Below are 25902 nucleotides of genomic sequence, written 5' to 3' on the forward strand. Positions count from 1 at the left end.
ACAGCTGTGGAAGCGCCAAGCCGATCGACTCGACGGGGGAAAGAGAACAAATGTTAAGCTGCCGATGGCGTCACGTCGACTCTTCCCCCGAGGCTTCACGCAGCATAAAAATGTCCCAGATACTGAATAATTTTATCTGATGGCGCCCTGAAATGTTTTCTTTAAATAGATGATGAAACCAGCTGTGCTGAAGATGAGCTAATTTCTTTTTTTTTTTTCTAGAAAAATGATGAAACTATGTGAAGGATTGATGAAACAGCTTTACTTTTCCAGCTCGCAGAGGCCTCCAGAACACAGATTTTTAAACCTAGGCCACTAAAATGTAATGAAAGTAAATTTTTATGAAGAAAACATTAATCAGTAGAATGAAAATGAAGCAAACAGACATTAATAATGGCTTTTCTTTAACTGCTGATGGTGATATGTAACGAGTCATGAGAAATGCTGGAGATTGGAGCCTTCAAACAGATGTGTGTGAGGAGGGTGAGCACAGCTGCATCTTTTCAAGATAACGAGCCAGTTTTCAGGACTAATAACAGTAAAAATAATAATTATCATTCTCAGTACACCTGGTACGAGGGTAATTTCCCAGGCAGCAGCTGAGACAGACACAGTGCATTGTGGGAATATCGTGAGGAGCTGAGCTTCTGGTTCACTGCAACAATTTGAGGATTGGGACTCTGCAGACCGTGACCTGATGGCCGAGTGTTCATTATTCTGGGCTTTTTACCCATTTTCTGTTTTCCTCCACTTCTTCTGACAAATACAGGCTGAAGGTCCCAAAAATAAAATCCCAAGTGCTTCAGTCCAGCTTCACACAAACTCAGGGCAGGTGTAGATCCAGTTACTGCAGGCTGTCAGTCAAAGTTGGACATTTTAACACAGAGTCTGGTGGGACTGACTTGCTCTCGGAGCCAGCCTCATGTGGCCGTTAAGTGCCACGAGCTAACACGATGTGTCAGTAGGCTTTAGTGCATTTAACCGAGGCTGCTCACAACACAGACACGGTCACGTTCCCAGGTTGGTGAACTTGGTTGGGAAGTTACACTGTAACACCGTGAACCACTTTGCTGTCATCTGTTAAAAGGAGTCTTCAGTCTGTGGGAATATTGGCTGAAAACCTGCATTTGTGTACAAATCAGCCATTAGCAGCCTCCTCTGCTCGTGTTACTGGATTACGTTAACAAAAACCCAAAACTTAGAAGCACGTTCTGCTGAGTGAGACTCTCTGAGCTGACGTTTGTGACGTCCTCAGAGAGTGTAAGTCAAGCCGAATCTAAAATATGTGTTTCATGTCAGTGTGTTTGGATCTGACGGGGTTTTGACTCTGAGAAGCAGCAGCTTCATTACCATAATTGCTTCAGAGAGCTGAGTGTTGCAGCTGTAAGCAGCCACACTACAATAACACACACACTGTTGTTTGAACACAATAGGAAGTGTTGTTGAGACAACGTTGGTTTGGGGAAATTCTGAGACCTTGAATGCATCATTAGCAGCTCGGGACCAATCCTCAGTAGATGGTTTGTTCCTCAGTGGTGTGAAGGACTCCAAACTGCTGCAGTGAATGAGCCGTGACTGTAGGTTTTAGCTGCTCTTTGTATGTTGGCTCAGAGGTGGGTGTTCATTCCCGAACGAGTCAGACACATCAGGCACACAAGTGTCAAAAACAACAAAGCTTCACCTTTACCACAATTCAAATACTGAAATTACTGAATAAGAAATGATGTGTAGATCTTTTTACTTTTTTTTTCAGCACCTAAATTTTCCCTTGCTTTTATTTTGATAGATTAGTAATCTATAAAAATTCATATCTTGAAAAGTTTTTTGTCTTTTACTATAAGAATATGAATTTTGAATTAGCTTTATGATTATTTCCACAAGTCATCAGCTAACATGGACAATCTCGGATATCACCCAAGACACTGATACCTGCTAACTACCGATAAGTAACGACTAATAAAACTGGGAAACACCAAAACTGAAGCAGAAACGTTTTTTTACCTTCCATTTGTACAACAACTTTTTTTTTTTTTTTTTGTACACAAAAAAACATTTTTGTCAGATAAATCCAATATCCAACCACACAAGCACGACAAGAACGCTCAGGACGCGCAGCTCGGAGACACCATCCAGCTGAGGTGAAGCCAAACAGACACCCAGCTGTGTCGCCATCCAGCAGAGAGGGTGGCTCCAAAAACAAAGAGACGAAGAGGCCACGACTCCTAATGATGCAGACTTTAAACCTTTTTAGAGTTTAAATATAAAATATTTGAATGTTGAAATTATCCATAAAGGCCAACACAGGCTATAAAAACAAGTTTATTTCTGCTGTAATAAACATGTTTGTAGACACAGGTGTCTGTCATTGTTGGGGCCTCTAGTGGACTTTAGAGGAATTGCAGCCTTTGGCAGTATTTTTAGTGATGTTTAGATTGTAGTTTGTTCTCTGTTTTAAAAAGAAAAAACAATTCAATTTAATTCTTTAAAAAATAATTGTTTCATTTGTTTAGATCATAAATCTCCCCTAACAGCTTTTTATCTGCTCAGTGGAGCAGCCTGAAACCTGAAATCAGTCCCCCTGAGGAGGCCCTGCCGTCTTTAAATCTCTGATTTAACTGGTTGTTTGAAGTCGTCTCCTCTCGCAGATGTTTCTCTCAGCATGAACCAGACTTCCACTTACTCTAAACTAGGTGACCCATCAACACTCCCGCCGCTGATTCACTTTTTCTGCCGTTCCTCGACTTTAATCTGTGCCTTTATTCTTCATCCTGTGCATGTGATTGATTGATTGATTGATTGGTAATTTATTTCAACATGTGAACAATATACAAGTACATTTAGAAAAGAAATAAGAGAGAAAAAAATACTATACAAATTACATACAAAAAAACATTCTGATTAATTTACATGTTGAAAGGGAGTGGGAAGAAGTATACACTTATTTAATCCCACCCCTGTCCCATAAATTATCAGTTAATATTTAGTTGCTTCCTTACTGATATAATTTGTAATAAAAATAGTGAACAGATTTCTGATATACTATATACTATAATATCACATCATGAATTTTTTGTTTGTTTGTTTTTAAATAGAGACATTCACTTAATTTAAATATTTTCCTTTTCTTTATAGATCGAGAAGATCATATTTTTATAACTCTTTTTGAACAGTTTTATGTTTGGACATTGCTTTAATTCCATATTCAGTTTGTTCTGTTTGTTTGTGACTATCAGCACGATGCAAGCTGCGGGGACTTCTGCAGTAGCCGTCCTCCGTCTCCGGCTTCGTTCCTGTCCGTCGTCTGTGTCCCTCCTTTGCTTCCCGCCCACCGCTGAGCCCATAACACGGCGTCATTAAAACGCAGAGCACCCAAAGTTCCCGGCTCACCCCTGTGGAAACGCTGCTTTCTGTTTCTCAGCACACACCGCCTATTCTATCCATATATCTGCCTCTCTTTACTTTTGCTTCCCAGAGTGACTCAGGATGAGCAGCGTTTCATCATCTCGCTCCAGGACATTTTGTCAGCAGGCTGTTTTTGCCGAATCGAACCTTTTGATCCTTCGCTTAAAGAACGACGTGTCGAACCTTCCTGTTCTGACTCGCCCACCTCCCTCATTTACTCTGAGAATCACAATGCAGGAAGCGTCAGGAGCTGCATATAATTAGAAGAAAGCACTCGCAGGTTTTATTCCTGCAGCTTCTTCTGAGTTTGTTGAACTTTGCTTCTCGCTTGCAGCGCGCTGATAGGCTTCAGAGTTTAATAAGAGAGGAAAAAGCAGGCTTCTGTGTGCTGTACCTGTACCTGGAAGGACAGAGCCAGCACACAGACTTACACCCGAGTCATTCCATATAAAATCCACCAAATCTTTTAATTTTAATTAATTTTTTCTGCGTTTTTGGATGGATTTAAAATTTTGATTCTGTGGTAAAATTCACCTCCAGTTTGTAACCATCAAAGGCGTCCTAAACTGAGCAGCCATCGTGCAGTAGAAAACTGTTAGTACCTCAAAGCGTCACTTTACTTCAGTTTGACTTTATCTGTGTAAACTAAGGTTAAATGTGGTTTTTTTTAACCTTTAGTTGTTTGGCTCATATTCATTGAGGACTATCTCTTCGGTTCAGTGGGTATGACACGAGGTGGACTGACTCTCTCAGCTGCGTGCCCAACCACCGACCCCAACCTCCTCCATCAGCGAGGACAACAAAAACATCACCTGTTTGTAAACGTTTCAGCACAGGTGTAGCTGATCTAGAATCTAAATTATATCATGATGTTTCAGTGAATTATCTGATAACAATGAACAAATTATACAGGAAAATAAAAGACTGAATAATGTTTTTGCTACGATTGCACTCGCATGCAGCAGCATTTGTGTTAGTGCCATTCATTCTTTTACAGCGAGCTGATGTCACTGATGACACACTGCCTAATTCAAGCTGTGCCTCTGTTGCTACAAGGTGCCAGCAGCAGCGTTATAGTGCAATAATAATGGCTTAGAAGTCATTTCGACTGCGTTAGTGCTCCGTGGAGCTGTTTACTTGTGGGTTGCACATCACCAGCTGCTCGTATCTCGTCCTACGTAGCGTGGTTGTTCTCTGCAGTTTGTTTAAAGTTTTGAAACGGGTTTGTTGTTCCAACTTTTAGCAGGAACCGTTTTCTTGCATATTTTGTAAAGTCCGTTCTTTGTTGGAGGGCTAATGATCGGAGGCTGACACGCTGCTCTCGCTCTCAGGCATGCCTGGGCCTGCGTCGTGAGTTTTGCATCACTATGTCATTAATAACACAAGATGATATCTTCACTTTTTTAAAAGTTAAACTGGTGTTATCATGGCCAGTATGATGCAGCAGAGGTCTGTTTGAACCAAATGCTTTCTCTTGTTTTTGTCTCCCTGCAAGAAAAACACAAAAAATCGATGTGAAATGTTTCCCTGCAGGTATAACAGCCGTGTAAAAATACTTCTAATAAAGTTTATTGAATGCTCTTACATATGATTTCACCGTGTCAGTGAAAAATACCAGAAGCCATTATTATTAAAATCTGATCCGATCGGAGGGCAGTTTGGTTTATTTCAGTTGTTTTGATGATGCAACAAGTGAATCCCTGAAATCCAGCCTGCAGCTAATAATGTGTACAATAACAACGCTCTAAATAAAAAAAGTGAGTCAGCCTCTGACAGGTTTAAAAGCCTCCCGCTGTCACGACGAGTCCCACAGTCCCTCTGCAATGAGTGTGCAGTCTGAGCTGGGAGGCGAGGCGCTGCGGTGCTCAGAGCTTTCTGCTCCTCTAGGTTTATTTAGACTCACTCGGTGACCTTGAGAGGAGCAGCAGCTCCTTTCCTGCCTCTCGTGAAGCAGGTGAAGTATTGAAGTTACGATCATCCTGAGACGGCACGTTGCAAAGTCACGGAGTCACACGGGAAGACTCTGAGTTTGTCTCTACTTGTAGGAAGTTTTTTATTAGTGACACTGTTTCTGGAAAAAGCAGCAATTCACAAGATTTACTGCTGCAGAAGCTGATTTAGCGACTAACTTTACCGAATAGGGTCGTTGCTATGCTGCTCACAAAGTTAAGTGAACACTTGATTGCGACAGTCTGACCCAGAGTCAGTGAAACTTAGGAAGAATAAACCACACAAATCAAAGTGACATCAGGTGCACTGGAGCGGCAACAACAACACCACGCCCAAAAAAGCCACAGAGGGCTCTGGCTGTGCGCCTCCTGCTTCAGATACCAGTTCTGCTGCTGGGCTGAAGCCTTCTGCATCCCTCGTGTAACTCCCATCTCCTGCCGTCTCCTCCACATTCCTGACACTGGGCTGGATGAGAGAGCGGTCTGTGGCCTTTCTTTTGTTTTTTGTTTTTTTTTAAGGCTTGTCCTGTTGTTGCCTCTTCCGTGCAGCTGTTGTCACTTTGATTTGCACCAAAACAGCTGGAATATATTCACAATGATTTATTCTTCCTAACTGCAGCAATGATTTCCCGAATTTTAACGAACTTTTGTGAGACTGTGATGATCGAGTGTAGAAATGGGCTGATAAATGACTCATTCAGTCATTTTGGCTACTCTGAGTCTGTTAGCTGTGGCTCACTGCTAAGGGTGTGGCTCAGTAGGTAGAGCAGGTCGGTTAGTGGTTTGATCCCTTTCTCAAGCCATGGCTCTACATGCAGTGGAAGAGTGTGCACGATAGACTGTATTTAAGTTGATAGCTTCAAATATTTTTTGTGCCAGTATATTCAGATTTAAGGGTTAAATAATTAGATTTAAATCTAGAAATGTGTGCTGAAAGAATGACTGTGAATCTGATGCTTTCGTGTGACAGTTTTTGATGATTCAGCCTCAGTTTGACGAGCAGAAATGGTCACTTCCCTCCTGACCTGTTGAAGCAGCGCTGCAGCTCATCACATTCTGCTCTGCAGACTCTCGACAGCAGATTTTCCCTGAGAGGAGGAAAGCTGTCGTCTGTGCTCATTAGATGGGGCGTCAGCCTGCAGCATTTGTTGGGGTGTGTTAATCTGGAAGAAGATGCTCATTCATATTTACAAATGGTGGCGAATGAATAAACCGAGACTTCTGCACACGAAAAGACCGGGATGGCAAACAACCGGAGCGCGAATCGGTCGCACTCTCACAGGAGACTCCATTACAGTCCACGAATAAACAGCCTAAAGAGGCGCTGACAGTTCAGTTCTCTCTGGTCTGTGGTTTCCTTTAACTCACGTCTGTCTGCTTCCACTCCACTAATTACCATATTTACTCCCCGTGTAGCGAGCGGCTCCGTGCTCCAGAAATCACTGCATGGAGGAGAGAGAGGGCCTGCTGCGTTTCAGTCACCATGGAAACTAAAATGCCAAAAGCAAGAGTGCTTCGTTCGGAGCGAAAGAAGTACATCAGAGGTGAAGAGACCAAACAACAAAAGGAAAAAAACACCTACCCTATTTAATGTTCTGTGAGCTCAGAGGGAGCTGTCAGAGAAAATCTGCTGCTTTTTGTGTTCAGTGTCTGAATCTGTGCTGCTGAGAAGCTTCAGTCATGAAGCTTCAGTCTCACTTACAGAATCAGGTTTTTGTTCTGCATGATTCACAGCTTAAATAATCTTATACTGCCCTGTATGCACCGCCTCAGTTCCTCCTTTATCTGAAACAAGCTGATAACGCTCCTGTCTCTTTAAGGCCTCACCCCTCCTTAAAAGCCCACTTCCTTCTAATTGGATGCTCCTCGCCTGACTTCCATAAACCGATTCTCTTCCATAGATTCTCTTGTGTTTCTGGAGGCTCCAAAAACAAACTGTAAACCTGCTAAACAGATATTTTATTTGTTTTCAAACAAATATACTCTTTGATCTTTGACCCTTTAAAACAAAAACGAATAAACGGTACAAGTGAAACAAATGGTTAGACACAAACCAATTAATCGTATAAAAACCTTTTCGATAGTTAGCAGGTTTGGTTGAAATATAAAACTGGTATCTTTTTCCAAACTGGAGGCTAAACGTAACCCTCAGTAAAAGCACTCTGAGAATGTTTTTGAATTTTAAATTTTGAAACGAGATTTTACTAACAAGATGTAGCCGACCAACAAATACAAGGCTCTCCTACAACAGTGATTTGTCAGTTACATGATCAGGAGCCATAATTAACAAACTTCATGCTTCATTTATTAAGATTCTAAAATATCTACTGAGGCAAAAAAAAAAAAACTAGTTAAGTTTATATGAATGAAGAAGAAAGCTGTTTTCACATAGACTTCTACAGAGTGGGCTGCCCCCTGCTGATCATGTTCATCTTTTAGATACAGTCTGTGGTCTTGCCACTATGCAGCCCTCTCAGGAGCACCTCCGGGCACTAACAGGAGGAAATGAACAGCTCGATCCAGAGTGACGACACAATAAGCATTTCCTCTCATCAGAGTAATAAATAAACACCATGTACAAGAATGGCACGGCTGTGGTAACCATGCACGTAACAACAATAAGTAAACGTCTGCCACCACACAGCTGGAACTGCTGCAAACATCTACTGTGGTGCATGCATCACTGCAATCACACGACATGTTTCCAGATTTGACTGCTGACTGGCTCTTTTGTAGGAGGGACCGCCACAGTATACCGAGCACGGTATTTTGCAGTTATCAGTGCTTTTCAGTGGATGTTCTTTACAAATGATTTATTAAATAAAATAAGAGATGGTGTGTTCACGCCAACAGGACCATCTCGTTTCAACTTGTTTCCTTATTGGCAAATATTTGTGGGTTTCCAAAAATTTATACAGTATATTACATAAATGATAGATACACCACAGGCAAGACTCAAACTCGTGCCCTTTGGATGAAAATAGCGTGGCGCATGCCCGTGTCCGTTAGTGCAGGAGTATACTGTGCTGTAAGATGTGACTAACAGGCTTACTGACCATCTGAGATTGTGCTGGCTGGTTAAACCACCTCAGGAACGTGCTACAAATAAAACATGACACACCTGAAACAGCTGCTTGGGTTTTTTAATGCAGCCTTGAGGATTTTCCAGTAATTGATCATTTCCTGCTGTCACCACTGTGACTCTGTGTTTGGCATTGAATCTGGGGGAGCTGATGACTGAGCAGGGAGGAAGGCAGCCTCTGCTGTTTGACTGATGGTTTCGTTTCCCTCGACGGAGAACAAATCCTGATGATTCAGTGCTTTTTGTTATGACAGGCCACTTTACAGTGCACCAAAATGCTGCTCTGCTGCTCATGTGTTTGGTGGCTTTGGTGTTTTTGCTGTAGTGATAAACATTCAGATGTTCAGGTGAAGCTGAACTTCTGCTGAACTCTGAAGAAAAGGTCTGATAAACGCTTGTCAGAGCCGATCGAGCTGATCCAGTTCATTATATGAAGTTTCTGTGACGGTTTTCCTTGTTGTTACTCGCAGAATTGTCTTTTATTTTTAGTAATGCTGCTGGGCTCTTTGCATATGAGTCTACTGAGGTCAGACATTTTGGAAAAGCTCTTGATGTGAAACTCTCAGAGGACTCAGGTTTACATCAGTGACTCATGACTGCAGGTGATGTATTAATGATCTCCATCTAATGTGTGCTCAGCTAAACGTTTTGCTTGATTCTCATTTACTTTATTTACAATCATATGGCACTCACAGCAATTTATGGATTTCAAGGTAACTTTGATGAACTATCAGAAAAATGTTAAAGATTATTTTTTAAGTCTTCTTCTGTGTATCTGTGATTCACTGGTTTGCTCACATGCTAGCTTTTCAGCCAAGGTCTCAGATTTAGAGGTCACCCTTGTTTAAAGGCTCTTGACTTGTTCTGGATCTTCAGACTAAATAACGACCCTCCGTGTTGTTAAAGCAACTGAGCTGCATGTGGTGGATTCGGGAGGACAGACGGCAATAAGATGAAGGTCACTGAGAATGTGTCTGTATACTCTACCCTCTGTATTAGTACATGATACATACATTAATATCCACAGCCGAGTGTTCAGCCTGGCTTGATGCTGTCAAGGTCAAAGGGCCGAATGAGCAGTTTAGCACATTAAAGTTTCGTTTTAGAATCCAACACAGATCACTGGGCTTTAACATTTTATCTGACCAGAAATCAGAAACTGAAAGAAATGAAACTAGTAGTTTGTGAATTGTAATGTGAGTTAATTAGTACTCCTGCATGTTCTTCTGTTTGTATTAACTTTCAAAAAATCCAAAAATTATGAAGAAAAAGCTAATTAAACAGGTATGAATATGTTACATATTCATTTTATAACTAAAGTGAAAAGTTGTCAACTAGACTTGAAAGGTAGCAATTTAGCTAGCAGGTTACTACTAGCTAGTATGTTAGCATTACTGTTATAGTTAACTGTTACAGTCAAAATCATTCTTCGTTTTGATTCTCATGACAACATTGTCTTTAGGATGAAACAAATAATAAACTGAAAAGTTCTCAACTAGCTATATATTCAATGAGTTAAAAATGGTTAGCTAATTAGCAGCTAGTTAGCTCAACAGCATTAAAGTCAACTAGTGGAATTAAGACAGTTTTTGGATCTAACAAGTTATATTACACAATATATCCACAGTCTCCTGTCACAGAGGTCTTGTTGCACTCTATGGCATTTATAGTAAAAGCCTACCTCAAAAAGAAATGGCAAACACACACCTGTCAACCCTCAACACCTAAACCATAATCCATTTATCCGTTATTCGTGATCATCCTTGTTTTACACTCCACCTTTTCCACTATAGTTTTACAAAGTCTTTACTTTTAAATAACTCCAAACAACAAACTTGGCTGAATTATCCCCATTGAGAACTTTTTAATTAATTTAAGTAATTAACCTGTCAGCAGAGACTGAAACTGAATGAGCGCTGGGATGAAAAGGGATACTGTCATGGAAATCGTCATGTATCTACACCTGGTTCATGGGACTGATATAAGGAGGTTTGACTGGCTATAGTGGCATCTGCAAACTTTATTTGGAGTTGCTAAAATGCAAAAATCACAAATAGTAGAAATAACATCCTCCACTCTGTCTCTGCAGCATAGTAACTTGAACTAACGTCAGTGGAGCTTTTTCCACTTTGAATGACCTTTTGCTACCCTGGAGTCACTGTAGGTGTGTGAAGACCTGGAAAGGGCATGCTTGGGACTCAAAAGCACTTTGAATGGATTCTATTCAAGCTAAAAAAGATTTTCCAGCATCTCTTTAAATGTCCTGTTTTTCTACTTCTGAGTTTGAGTGGATTCTTGTGATGACATCTTGAAGGACCCAGCCTGAATTCCCATCAGAGATAACTTCCACCCAGATCAGTTATCGGCTCCATGTTTCCCTCCACATGTGTTGAGATAATGTCACGGTCGGTGGAGCTGTTGTGTTTTATGTCTCTATAATTCACCTTGATCCCCCAAACATCCAGATAGTGTCTTCACTCTGGGAATACACCCAATAACAGACTCTATCTGCTCCCTCTGAGGCAGTCAGTGGTGATGAATCGGTTCAGCTGCTGAGCCAAAGCCACCCGACTCTGCAGCGCTGAGCCTCCAGGGACGCCACGGGGTCGCAGAGTGATTCCAGCTAATTAATGAGCTGCATAAAAGGTGGAGTTCAACACATCAGTTACAGCAGGATAATAAAGTGATCTCCAATACATGTTAATAACTCCTAAAATAAACGGTGAACAAGCCTTATAAAGACTTAGTTTGGTGCATTTCTTAGTCTTAAAGCTATTCTTTGTGTCTTGTTGTTGTCATGGTTAATGTACAAAAGCTGCTTAAACGCACATTGAAAGATAAATGATTAAAAAGTTTTAAATATATTTAAGTGACTGGCTGTCGATTTAAAAGCAGTCCGATCATGCATTCCAGCTCAACAGTGGTTAGACATGGTGCTGATTGGGTTCAAGCTTGAAGTCGCCATATAAAAAAGAAACCGTGCATAAAGTGATCATACGGTGTGCTTTGTCAAAGATGCTAGCATCTCTGAGACGCACCGGGGGTTCCTTGGTTTTACGGCGATACTGAACTTGGCACAAACGTCCTTTTAAGGACAGAAGCTTTAGTTTTATGTTCAAAAAAGTGGCACCAATAAGCTTTGCACGTCTGATTCTTCTTCAGAACAACTAAATATTTTCCAAAGGTGTCTTTTGAATTGTAAATCCTGACATTTGTGACAAAGTTTATAGTTTTAAGGATCATGAGAGGCAGTTTCGGTGGTCTCTGCCAGCCACTCTCTGAGGAGGTGGGAATGAAAACACCGTGGGAAATCATGAAATGTCACCGCAGTCAAACATATTTTATCACTGTATTGGCTGTGACCTACTTGGGGTATTGTGGGATGCTCTTTAATTGCGAGCATGCAAATTTTTAAGCCCCCCGATGTACTGCACATGTGCCAAGACACGCCAGTCAAAATAGGACGCCCACGAACTCTAATTAGTCATCGTGACGTCACAGATTACAGTCTTCCTCCAAATCCACAGCCGATTTCTGTTTTTCTCTTCAGATTTGGGCTTTTTGACGGCTGTTTTCCCCTTGAAGTCTTGAAACTTTAATTTGACTCATCTGTGACGACAGTTTCCCGTCATCGTGATGCGTTACTGTGCTCCATCCTCATTGGTCCGCCTTTAGCCTCTTACTGTACTGTGACTTCATCATCATGGAGCCTCAGCAGTGCATTTCCATCAGGATTCATCACCAGCAACGCTCTCTGTGGACAACAAGACTTGTGCATTAAGAGAGGATGTTCACTCAGACATGTCTAATGTGAAGCAACAGCTTGGGGAGCTGTGTACTTAATGGATCACACATCTGATCTTTGAAGAGATGCTCTGTGGCTCTGCCCCGGATTTAACCACCATCATTTAAAAAAAACTTAATGCTCTCAAAATTATGAGACAAACATTTTGTCGCTATGCAAGTCAGAGCACTGATAGGATCAGGTTCAAGTCTGTTTTCATTCAGATGACCTGAAATGATGATCTTACCCCAAACTGAGCAAAGAGTAGTAAATGAATAATGCAGCAAACAGCTGATTCTAGCCTTGTTAATATTTTATTGCTGTTGTTGGCGTGCTGAGAAACAATGTAGGGCTTATAGTGATGCTTCATAAAGTTCACAAAGGGGTCACAATCAACCTGTTTACGAGGATGTGCATCATCATCATCATCGCTATCCTGCCTGCTGCATCTTTTCCATCAACCGTCCATCCAACCTGATCTGTTTTCACACATGCACTCAGTCCTGAACCTTTGAGATGATCCTTTTAAGGTACATGTGAGAAGATAAACCTTCATAAATAAATGGTCTTTAACCTCCATAATAAGCCACCTACCACTCGGGTCCAATTACGCCCACCTGAGAGTGGTGCAGGTAACTGAATCTACAGGCATCATGTTGTAACTACATGGATGGCACACGTTGGTTTGGGACTGAAAGACTGCATCTATAAACTTTACAGGTGCACAGTTAGCTTCACACGCAGCTTTATACAGTTTTATGCTGGATTCACTTCCTGATATAATCCCAGAGGGATTTGCATCTCCTTCTGGAATCAAACTTTAGTGTGTAAACCACAGAGCTACGTAATTAAATTAGCTGAGCGCTAGCAGCTACAGCCACCCTTAATAGGAGGCCTGTCAGTCCAACCTAAATAAAATTCATGTGGATTTAGGGAAAATTCACCCCCCAGTCCCCATATAGTTGTTATGAAGGATTAAACCATCCTACAGTCTGTAAATGTGTTTGTTTCTGCTTTTTTTCTGCTGTTTTTGGCTCAGCAGGTATATAGTTGTGAGGTTTTGGCACAAAAAGGTGTTCGGTTAGGTTTAGGAAAGGTGCTGGTTTGGGCTAAATTAGTTTAAAGCCCCTCGTTCGCATCGTTTGTTGACCTGATATCTGAGGTGACGTTTTGAGCGTAAACAGTTGCTATAGAGATGTGACCGGCAGCTCGTCGCTCCTGCAGCGATGTGAGGGTGACGTGACGTGAAGCTCCGCTGCTGCCGTCATCGCTGTTAAGGATTCTCTTTGAGGAAGTTTGAAAGACGCACTCGTTCTGCTGCCTCATACTGAATCTCCTCCACAGGCCTGATGTTTTAACTTATTCGGATCTGGCAGGATTTAAACCTGCATCTCATTAGCCCAGTTTTTGGGCATTTTTTTTTTTTTTTTAGCTCTCGATGCCGTGGCTCATCCAGTATGTGAGAGGAATGCCAGTACATGAGCTGATCTTTCCATCTGTGCATGTTAGCTGCGGCTTTATGAGGAGAAATCTCGAAATTCTTCACCAGAATCGGTCGGATCCTCAGTTTGTCCAACTGACATGTTCACATGAGACACACTTCATCAGGATTAACATCCAGGTGATAAACTGGTGTTCAAAGGAAGTGTATTGGAAGTATGAAGCCACAGAGGTAAAAAGGTGATGACCTCACCTCATCACTTTCATCCATAGCGGTGATTATGCAGAGCTGAATGTTTCACTTTTTTAGAAAACCTTAAAAGAAACAGTAGCTGATGAGCTAGCTAATTATTTTACTTACTTCTAATTTGGCTAAACGTTATAAGTCCTTGCTTGTACTACAGTTTAACAGTGTTTGTGTTTGGAGCTGGGAATCACTAACTTACACTAGCAAACAGATACTCTGGTGGAAACATGAAGAAGGCCTCGCTAGCCAGGCTGGTTTGCCAGCTAACGACTGAAGAGTATTAATTACTCTTCAGGGCCATACAGCTTCTGATAGCTGGAAATCCTGAAGAGTCTTTGTCAAACTTTGGACAACATTTAGGCTATGTCCACACGTACACGGGTATTTTTGAAAATGCAGATTTTTCTATGCGTTTAGGCCTTTCATCCACACAAACGGCGTTTTGTGTCACTGAAAACTGAGATTTAAAAAATAAAAAATCCTGCCAGGGTGGAGATTTTCCAAAACTCTGCTTTTGCATTTAGGTGTGGACGAGGAAAACTGAGATTTACTCACGAACGTCAAAGGTGTGCGCCGTTTTTAACCTCACGCTGTGTCCCGTGTTATTGCTCACATGAGATGAATTTCTATAATGGCGGATAGAGACAAAATACTGTTGCTGTTAATCTGACTATCAGCAGTTTTTACACGCTTACATACACACACGCAGTTACTGTCCCTCCATTTAGAAAGGCAGAGGCGTCAGAGTGGACTTTGGACGTGGCGTCTACATTTACAACCCAAATCCCGACATCGGTTTAAAATAAATGTACATTTGTGTGCATTTTGTTCATTCCTTATTTGTGAGTCTACACAACAGCCAAAGTACTGTCTTTGGTTAGTAACATGTGAAATGATGAAGGCCAGTGTTGCCAACTTGTTATTGAGCGAGTTTTCAGACCCCCTTAGCGACTTCTTTTCTAAAATGCGACTAGCGACAAATCTGGCGACTTTTTCTGGTGTTATTGGAGACTTATTTATGACGACTTTTTGACGTGAAAGCGTATCGCTCTTTCTCTCAACAAGCAGCGGTGCTGCCGTGGAGGACGGTCCTCCCCCCGCTGCTATCAGGGCAGGAGACGTCACACCTGTGCGTCCAAACTGCAAATGAGTCGCGCATGAGCGAAGCCGCCGCTCCCGCACTGACTGTAACACAGTCAGTTCTTCTTTTACTGTTATGCTGTTTTGTGGATCACAAGGTTTAAAACTACTTAGAAACACACACACACACACACACATACACAAAGTAACTCCACCAGAGCGCCAATTTCGGGTCACGTTTGCCGGTCCAAGCCTGGATAAAGGAGCAGGGTTGGAATTGTGACATTAAAAAACAATAATTGCTAAATTTAATTTAATTTGTAGTTCCAAATACATTCTAACTGCATTTAGGACGTTTTTTACTCACTTTTTGTCTCTTCCACGATGTTATTTCTCTCCCCAACAACGTAGGTTACAATTACATTAGCATGACCAATTATGCAGCCAATAGCGATTTTCCTTACTGAGGAGTTGGCAACACTGATGAAGGCACTGCCTTTCCAGAAAAACACAAAAACTTTGGACAAAGCCTTAGGAAAACCTTTTAAATACTCTTTGATGATTTTCCTGAACTAAACCATTTTATCCTTTCATGTGTTTCCTTAGACATTTTTTTAATACTATTAAAAATGTCTATAACATCGTTGCCTGAGTGAGCTGGTGTTTACTGCCTGTCAGTTCACGGTCGTTTCATGATGGCTTCCTGCTTCCACACAGAGGCCATTGATCTACTTGAAGAACCTTTTACAGGAGACGAACACACCCTCAGGACGAACACGATGTCTAATTGAAGCGGGGAGATAAAAATAAACTCACACACACACAGGAACAATGCAGATGACACGACTGCTTTCAGTTAGCAGAGCGTGTTTCGGTCTCCGTCAGCCCTGCTGCTGCTGCTGCTGCTGCTGCTGCTGCTGTGTTTTGTTAGAGATTAAATTAATAAAAACTGTCTCAAAGCGGCTCAATTAAAACCAACTGAAACATGCATGCCAGCTTCACTCCCAGCGAGTGTCTGCACAGCCTGCACAGTTTAGATGGCAGCGCTTTTCAGATGTTTTACTTGTCATGTGACATCTCTATGAACCTGGTGGTTTCTGCTAATTAGCTTCTCGGGAAGCAATGAAGACCCAGACAGTGGAAGCAGTGATGGGTTGTAAAAGGTTTGGTTTGACATTTTAACCCTCAGGTGACCACGCTGCGTTAGCGACTAAAAAGCATGAGTCTGCTTGGAGTTAAGTCCCAATAAAACCAGTAATTGCTGCAGAACCAATATGGTCACAGCTAATGTGGAAATGGGAAAGAACGCAAAAAATGCTGCATGTCTTTAAAGCTCGATGACAAACACTACGCCTACTAACAGATCGCATTAACCCTCAAGTCCAAGAACATTTCAGTGACTACAATGACCAAAGGAGTATCATCATTAATGACCTCATTATATTTTATACAGGATATGGCTGTATTTGTGTTTTTATACCCATATTATTTGGCAGATATAAATAATTTGTATGAAATCAAACATATCAAACAACCACGTGATTCATTTTCTGTTAATTAGAAACCATTAAGTGCATTACAGTAGAAATGTTTCCTTTCTTTTCATCCAGTCTCTGTACTGGAAACAGTCCTTGGTGATAACTGGTACATGAATGAGAGCCGTGCTGGGATTTAGAGTGGGAAAACAAAAAGCCTTTCAGCGTGGCTGCTTGAATTACACGTCCTGACACAGACTCTGTTTTAAAAACGTAAACATTGTGTTCCCGTCTCCTCCGGGGAAGGAATTAGTGAAATGAGGAACAGGATGTTCTCCACAGGTTAGGAGAAGAAAAAGAGGAAGAGAGGTAAAAAAAAAATGTGATTAACTGAGGACACAGATGAAAGCCGGCTCTTATCTGATTTAAAGTGATGGCACTTATGCATAATGTGTGAAGTGGCCCATCCTCCTGAAAGCACTGCGTTGCATGCGTGTGCTCAGTTCTGTCAGGTGTGTAGACCTCTCAGATAATCCAGTGTGTTTTTACTGTGATCTGCTCTTTGAAGAAGCAGCATGCTCACAGTCACCGGTGATTTCATCCTCTGCAGGTTGGTCCTTTAAGCAGATTTACGTGATATCATCTGTTAAAGAGGCTTAAGGCTGCTCTGATTATCTTTTTTTTATTTAAATCTCTCTGTTTGTGAATTTTCTTTGGTGGCTCAAGTGTTCGTTATCACATTTCATCGTCTTCTTCTTACCACGAACCGCTGAGGTAGACTCAGCCAACAGCGCAGCACCAGCAGTGATTAAAACAATGTAAAAGTGGACAAGTTACACTGAGTCACATGAACCTGATCCACTGCAATGATAAAGACTTTGACTTAATCTTAAGTTAAATGCACTTCATGCTCAGGTAGCTCTCATATACAGAGCCATGAAAAGTACTTAACTGCTTCTTGGGGGGGTTGCATTTTTTTCAAGATACAGTTTTTTGACCTAATAGCTGATTGGGCCACTCTTGGGAGGATGAACTGCAATCAAGTGTTTGTCTGATGAGTCTTTTACACGTTTTCTTTTTTTACCTATTCAGAGGTGGGCTTGCTGCTGTCTTCGGATCGTAACTCGAGTGTCATTGAGCGTGAGAACATGAGCTGATGATGTCATTCTCCTTCAGGATTTTCAGTTAGTTTTTCAGTTAGATTTCAGTTTCATGGTTCCATCACTTACAGCAGTGGTTCCCAAACTTTTTTTGCTGGGCCCCCCTTGTTTTACAAGAAAAATGTTCGCCGGGGGAACAAATCGTGGCAGGATCAGCCTGATATTATTTGTATCCCACTGTAACTTTACTGTATAAAGAGCTAACATCTCCATGTCAGGAGTAGTTAGTCATTACAACAAGTGTTTTGTGAACTACAAATCAAGAATGTGGGATCCTGTTTGTCCGTGATTTAAACAGCCCAGCGCTGCTCCCGACGCAGGGAAAACCAATTCTGCAGGGAGACCTACCTCAGCACCTGTGCAGGTGAAGCCAAAGGGAAGATTTGCTTCACCATATTTTCTAGTCTTTGGCTTAGAATGAAGTTGGTTTGGAAACATATTCAGCGATGCTTCATCTCCTGCTTTGCGTTTCTGCATTTTGTTTTTTCCCCCCCTTTTCATCCCGCGCCCCCCCTGCAATGGCTCTGCGGCCCCCCCCCCCCCCCCCCCCCACCCCACCCCAGGGGGAGGGCCACACGCTTTGGGAAGGTCTGACTTACAGCAAGTCGTCCTGAAGCAGCCACAGACCATCACGCTACCACCGCCATGTTTGAGTGTTGGTGTGATTTTCATTTTATGCCATAACTCTTTGGGATCATCCAGATGTTTTTATCAAGTCAAACGTCTCTATTGTCTTTTTAACCGTGTGCTGTGGTACACAGTGAAGCGAGACAGCGTTCCTCCAAAACCACATAGTGACATATAACAGACAACACAGGACAACACATATTTGAATGACACGGTTAGCGCCTGGTTAGCTCCTAGCATTTCTCGACAGCTCGCGACATTTGAACAATGGATACCTGCGTATACAAACAAATTCATGCTTTTCTCCTCAGCAGAGAGCTTCCCCCGATTGAACCACAGCGCCGTAAAATAAGAAGAATGGCGCCTAATTAGAGACTTAAAACAAGACTTGTGCAAGAATATATCATATTTTATATTAGAAAAACATTCTTAGGATATGTAGTGCAAATTGAGAATATGTGCTGTATTATGATAACACATTTTCAGCTTTTAAATCAAAATATAGCCTATTATGTATAAAAAATACAAACTTGTAAAATGTCACGTGTAGATTCATCAGCCAGATGAAGTGTTTACTGACAGTTGGCAGTGGTAGCGGACATCATCACTATTCCAATCAATCCTCTCCACACAGACAAGCGTAAACACACTCGACTATCACTAAATCAAATTTAACGCAAACACAAACACGATTTGTAATGACGCAAGTTCAGTTTACAATAGGGCTCATTCGCTCAGTCAGCAAGTGGCGGTATCCTCGTACACTGGGGAGTAAAGCGCCATTGAACGAAACAGAAGAAGAAGAGCATCTGCACATGGTACGGATCTGTAACGATCTTTTTTTTTTGTCTACATTATATTGAAATGTTTCACTATTGCAAACATTTTAAGAGATGCGTATTATTCTTAACATCTTAACAGATACTCTGACCCGTAACTATCGTAAAACGCTTCAAGCGGAAGTAGACGCCTTTCGCACATGCGTGGTACGGGTCAGGTTTCCGGGATGGATTGGGTAGCTACACTCCTTGCAAATGCCCAGTCTCATGAACTCTGAACTAAGCTGAGGCAAGCTGAGGCCTGCAGATGTTGTTTTGGGTCCTTCTGTGACCTCCTGGTTGAGTTCTTGATGAAGGATTGTTGGTAGGACAGCCAAGGATCACCACTGATCCAGGTTTTCTTCATACGCCACATACTAAATACTGACAACTTGGTGCCTTAACCTCCTAAGACCCGAACTCTTCCACAACATGCATTTTTAATTTCTCTTTGATATTTGGTCACATTGGGGCCCGATGAATGTAAAAACAAAGAGAAAACAGATCTTTTTTTTACCTTATTTTTGTTTTTGAGAAAAATAAGAGCCACATTATGAGGATATTCGTTTAAAAATTTGATAGAACAGTAGCAGCATAATGTCCTCGTAAGTGAATATCAGGCCCATGTAGGGAAAAATTTAGTATTTTGGTCTAAATAACCCAAAATGTGATGTCCACATATGTGGACGGCAGGTCCTAGGAGGTTAAACGTCAAGTCTTGCTGAATTACTAATATAAATGACTTATATAATAAAGACCTCAGCTTATTTGACTCTATACTATATTTATAGAAAATTTATTTATTTTAAATAAATGTGTAAAAGATCATAATTAACCTAGACCATTGCTATTTCTTAGAAAGTCTTTTTTCTGGAGGAAGTATTTGCATTACATGTTTACAAGTTCAATGGACTAAATAATAAAGAAATTAAGATTAAAATGAATAACATTAAGAATATTCTTTGTATTTGTCGTGCATTAAATGGTCAGATGGTTAAAGGATTTTCAGAGTAAAGTCAACTTTAGTTATTTTTGTGAACTAACCCTTTAAAAGTCCCACATCTAAAAGCTGAATGCTGAAAAGAGGCTTTATTGAGCGCTTCGCCTGCTGCATGGCGTCACGCGGGGGCCATATTGGCGTTTTACTGTCAGGTTTTAAATAGTTTGATGAGTCAGTCGATCTTTAAAGCTGAATGTTTACTGTTGTCCTCCAGAAGTGTTCGTTTTGTCGTCGTCTTTAAAAGCCGACATCTCCCAGAGTTGCAGGTGAATTTTTCATTCGCAGGTAACATTTCAAAGTCATCTGAGGCACGAGATCGAAGAGGAAGCTGAACTTTTACCACAAAGGTCATTTTAGCTTGTAACCGTGGGGCTGTGATGTATAGGCTGCTGTTTGTAGAGCTGCACGTCCTCTCACAGTGTGTGAAGGCGTGGTGTCCTTTATATGAAGTATTGACTGTGTTTCCGCTGCAGAGGATCTGTGGGGGATTTCTGAATAATGCAAAATACTTCATGACCTTGTTTCAACATAAACACACTTAGAGGAAATATTCTAATACGCAAATATCAAAATATTCAAAAACACTTCATCAGAATAATTTGCAAATGTTCTAAAGATGGAGTGACGGCCGAGTCAGGACGGACCTTTTGTTGCTTTTTGATGTTTCGTATGTACTTTCCCCAGAATTGATTCATTAAGTAATAATTAATTATAAATTATCTGTTAATTGATCATATTCTGGACTTTATTCATGAGTAGTTTACTGAGTGGCACAAGTCGTACTTCTTCTAAAGCAGGAACCTCAAAGAGCTAAAAACTGCACTTCCTCTACTGCACGGGCGTCGAACTCCAGGCCTCGAGGGCCGGTGTCCTGCAGGTTTTAGATGTGTTGCTGATCCAACACAGCTGATTTAAATGGCTAAATGACCTCCTCAACATGTCTTGAAGTTCTCCAGAGGCCTGCTAATGAACTAATCATTTGATTCAGGTGTGGTGACCCAGGGTGAGATCTAAAACCTGCAGGACACCGGCCCTCGAGGCCTGGAGCTGGCTCCAAAACTAAGTCCCTCCGACCTTCACTCTTCATAAAAGACATTCGGCCATTTAGAATCTTTGAACGTTTGCGCTATTGGGGACGTGGCTGCTTTAACTGATGCTGACACAGGCTGCGTTAGCTGCTAGCTACCAGCTAGGCTGCACCTCAGCTGGTTGGACTCACTGTGAGAGCCTCAAGTGGACATTAGAGGAACTGCAGATTGTAACTTGATTCGGCTGCTTGGTGTTAATGACTTGATGTCAGCTGCAACTCCAGTAAGATTCACACCTGTGTGAGGAGTGTGGAGCTGTAACATTGTCCTGCATTTAAGCTGCCATTTATCCCAGCATGCACTGCAAAACATGCCGTATTCCCAGTTCTGTATAACCATTAACGCTCTTCGCCATACCCCTCCTCCTCTTCCTTCTTCTGTGCTGAAATAATTGAACTGTCCTCCTCTTCCTTCCTGCTCTAAAATACATTTCCTTCCAAAATATTTCTCCTACCAAAGGAGAGGAGACCCCGCCATCCATGCACGCACACTCTGACGCACACCCCCTCGCAGCGCACAGAGTGTGATATATGCCCACTGTTATCATGGGAAATAAACTGTTGGAGGAGCTTTTTCACTGGCTGGTCGTGGAGTCATAAAGCTGAGCGAGACGGTGGCGAAGGCGTCTCTCTCTCTCTCTTTCTGTCTGTCAGCTGAGCTCTCAGCACGGCGGGAACAGTTGGGTTCATTTATGTGCGATTACACCCAGAATCCATCGGGCCAGAGTCGGCCTGACCAACTGTCACTGAGGAGATCAGGGTGCGGTTATCCATTTTCACAAGACAAAGGAGTGTAGCATGTGTCATTTTAGCTCTTTTTGTAACATTTAAACTTGTATTAGACGCATATTCTTGACTTTGTGGTTTCATTAAAAAAAAACACTGTGAGAATTTTCTTACTGCATGTTATTTGTAAAAAACAGCCTGACAGGTGTTAACGAGGAAGAACATGTGAGCACTCGTGCAGTGAAGTCAGGCCGACTGTACGACCATAGAGAGCTTAATGTAGCTTCCCGGCCTACGTCTTCATGGCCACCAGGGGGCGATACCTATAGCTGGAACAAGACTTCTGGGCCCTGACCTCTGCAAACCCCGTCCTGATGAGTTTCTCACTCATTTCAGGTCATCAATGAGTAAAACAAGGCTGATCGTGAAAAATGGCCAGCTAGAAATTTCCAATAAAAATAAATGCGTAGTGATTGGCTGTGTACTCGCGGTGACTAACGTACAACCGAACAGGCTCGACTTGCTCCACAATCACAGCTTCAGGATGCAAATGTTACGGCGATAATGTCTCCAGTCGCAGGCTGGAAGTAAAACTGGGCCTCTGAGTTGTGATAAACTGGTATTTTGAACTGAAGACAAACAGCTTTCGTGGCATTTTCCCACTTCACGGGCGAGGGAACCGGCTGTCTCCTAGGATGACCTCGGGGCTTCTCAGCAGAGAGCTCTCCATCGATGCAGGAAAACAGATTCTGCTCGCCTTCAGGATGCAAACCGTGGATGAAATCTAAAAGAAGGATGCATCCTGGTGTGTCTGCAGCTGTTTGCTCTCACACCACAGCGCCTACAGTGTCCTCACAGAAGCATTTGCATTGTGAGAAACTAAGTATAGCCTTCTGGCTTTTCGCTGATCCAGACCTCATCATCCTGCCTGACAGCTGAAGGAAGCGCCAGGGGGGACAGACTTGGCACCTCTCGCCTCATTTTCCCAAAGTTTAACTCAATAACCCAGCAGACTGAGACGGAGAAAAACTGAGATGGACCTCGAATGTCTGTGTCAGGACTCGACACTGTCGCGTGTGAATCTTTAGTTAAATCTGAAGCACTCAGAAGACTTGATGGGGTGGCAGTCGACAGAGAAGCACTGAAAGAGATTAAAGTTGAGGCTGAAAGGAGTTGGAGTGGCAGCTGGAACATACACTGTGGTTTGGTTCATAAAAGGACTTTGAAATGCCAGAATTATGTGTCTAAGTGCAGCTGAGATGCATTGATGTCAGGTTGTCACTGGAGGTAAAGCACCAATGACGTTAACTGTCTGTTAGATTTATTAAAGAAAGAGTTTTATGTAGTTAAAGTCAGTGATATTAATAACGGCCTTACTTTTTTCAGTAATGAGTAACCGAACTAATTACTATTTCTATCGTTACAACGCCGTTACCGTTACTAACACGAAAATGCAGTCGCGTTATTATTTTTCAACAAACAGACGGTTGAAGCTGTGTTCAGCTTACCGCATCAGGTCGACGCGTCTTACGTTTCACGCACGCGCAATACAGGAACGTAAGTGTTTCAGTCATTTCAGTGTGGATGAACAACTGTTCTGAAATGATTTCAAATGATAGTGTGGACACCTCCTACCCCTACGATGGAAATATTTATACTACTTTATTGCTTTATAATATTAAAATATAGCTTAAAATACATTTTAATCTAATTAAACATGTATGGTTATAATAGCTTAATGAAAATGCAATTGTTATTATTAAGATACATTATATAAAATATATATAATTCATCCATAAATACATCTTACCCACTTAAAACTATGATTAAAAAGTATTTTTTATTTTTATTGTTTAGAGTAATTATTAATTGTTACATCAATTACAATTAAATCAAAATTCGACTAATGGATTAACTAGATCAATATTTAGAATATAAACATTTTATAATAATCACGCTCTCTCTCTCTATATGTGTGTGTGTGTGTGTGTGTGTGTGTGTGTGTGTGTGTGTGTGTGTGTACTACGATATGATCTTTAGTGGTATAATTCATTTACTTGTTAGATAGAAATCATTAATATGATATTGTTTTTATTTGTAAGCATATATTGTGGGAAATGCTTCTAATGTTTTGACAATAACAGAAATCCTCAGTGCTCACCTGGTTGGGCCGACGACATGTGTGTCGAAGGTGCAGCTGTGTAATATCACAGTATATAATATATCTAATATTGTGTATTTTATTGTATTCTGTTGTTATTCATGCCTACATATGTTAGCAGTTATTTCAGGGCTACAAACCAGAAGAATGAATAAGAAACTACAATTGAAATATATATGAGACTGAAACATTAAAAATAATTAGGACTGTGTTTTATATGCACAGTTGTGTATCTTGGTGATCACAGATGATTGGTTAGTCCACCTAATCAATACTTAGTGACAGACGGCGTGTATCGACGACAGACTGCTGCGTTACAGACGGCAGACTGTCTGTGAGGACTCTGTTTACTCCACTCGCCGTCTGCTGCCAACCTGCGAGGAAAACGCGTCTGCAGCCTGCCACGCCGAACCCTCTCTTCCTCAAACTGACCAATCATGTCGCACCTCGCGCCGCATCCCGAACCCGCTCACCCCGCAGCACGAGCATCTCCATGGAAACACACACAGACGAGGTATGAGTGGTGATCCCTGACAGGACCGATAGGAGGGAGGAAGGGAGCCGAGCAGGTGTCGCCATGGTGATCTGGAGACAGAGGGATACTCCAGCGAGCAGCTGTTGCCATAGAGACACAGAATGCATGTCATCCAATGCTCAGCAGGATAGAAATGGAGGAGGATTCAGCGAGAGAGCTCAAATCTGCAAACGCCGATCACTGGCTGGTTAGTCAATGAGTTTACTGACTAAAAATCAATCTTCACTAATGATCAGATCATGTCAAAGTCAGCAAACATAAGACTGTAGCGACCCACTTCTGAAAACCTGCTCCCCAAACCTATAATCACAGCTGTGACCATCACACCAGCTGAAGATGACGTGCTTCCCTCTTTGTGTTTGCACTGATTCATTCTGATGTTCGGGCTTTCTGCTGCGTGAGGACGATTCTTTACTAACAGCTGTAACTCCGTTCACTCAACACCAAAACATCCTCGTTCTTTCCTCCTGCTGAGGAGATCTAACACGAGTTCAGGAGCAAACATCGGTCCAAAGGTGAAGAACAAGAAGGATGTGTGAGCTGTAAAAACAGGGGCTTTGACTGTTTAGATCGGTTTCTTTTTTTTTTATGTTTCATTTTAAAGCCCTATGGTAGTTTTTTCTTTGCTTCGCCCATGTGTGCAAACACGCACACGTATGTTCATTTATCATGTTTTTCTTTCTGTCTTCAATATTTCACTCTATACAGTCAGATAGCATAAACACCAAACAACTGAATAATTACTACATATTTTAATTTGATCTTATTTACAAGTTACATATTCATTGTATAAGACGCACTCAAAACGAATGGCGGCATCACGTGTATGTGCCATTCTCATCTGTTATTTTCCTTATAAACATGTATGATAAATAAATAATGCACAACTGTAGAAATCAATGAAAAACAGGAATCCCTGCCAACTCAAGAAAATAAAAATCTTTAGCTGTGAATGCACATAAACGTACATTAAACAAACCACAGACGCGTGTACACGAAATGTTGCCATTCGTTTTGAGATCAGCTTCTACACATAACATCTCAAATTTGTAAGGATTTGACTTTTATAAAAAATATCAGAAGCAATAACAAAAACCAGCAGCTGTGTAGATGGTAATCATCCTGGTACTCGAGGCAGTTTGAAGAGTTGGGGAGCAGACAAGCATACATGAGATTTTTTTATTTTAAATGACCTCACACCCCACCTGCAGTACATCCACAGGCCACCAGGGGCCTTGGCCCACACTCTGGGAATCACTGGTTTTAATTGCTCTTCATTGAAAGTCACCAGCAGAACTTTTTAACATCGTTGAACTGGACGTCTCTGCT

The 25902-nt window shown here is 41.6% G+C and overlaps 1 protein-coding gene across 3 annotated transcripts in view; it reads left to right on the plus strand.

The window, feature by feature from the left end:
• Positions 1-25902, plus strand: part of kcnq3 (potassium voltage-gated channel, KQT-like subfamily, member 3) — a 116733-nt gene that overhangs the window by 42907 nt on the left and 47924 nt on the right. The window lies entirely within an intron of this gene.

The sequence above is a fragment of the Aulonocara sp. 'chitande type north' Nkhata Bay genome, linkage group LG18 (assembly GCF_057382095.1).
Source record: "Aulonocara sp. 'chitande type north' Nkhata Bay isolate Kocher_YH1m ecotype deep benthic linkage group LG18, A_spYH_male_GT1.1, whole genome shotgun sequence".
NCBI lineage: Eukaryota > Metazoa > Chordata > Actinopteri > Cichliformes > Cichlidae > Aulonocara > Aulonocara sp. 'chitande type north' Nkhata Bay.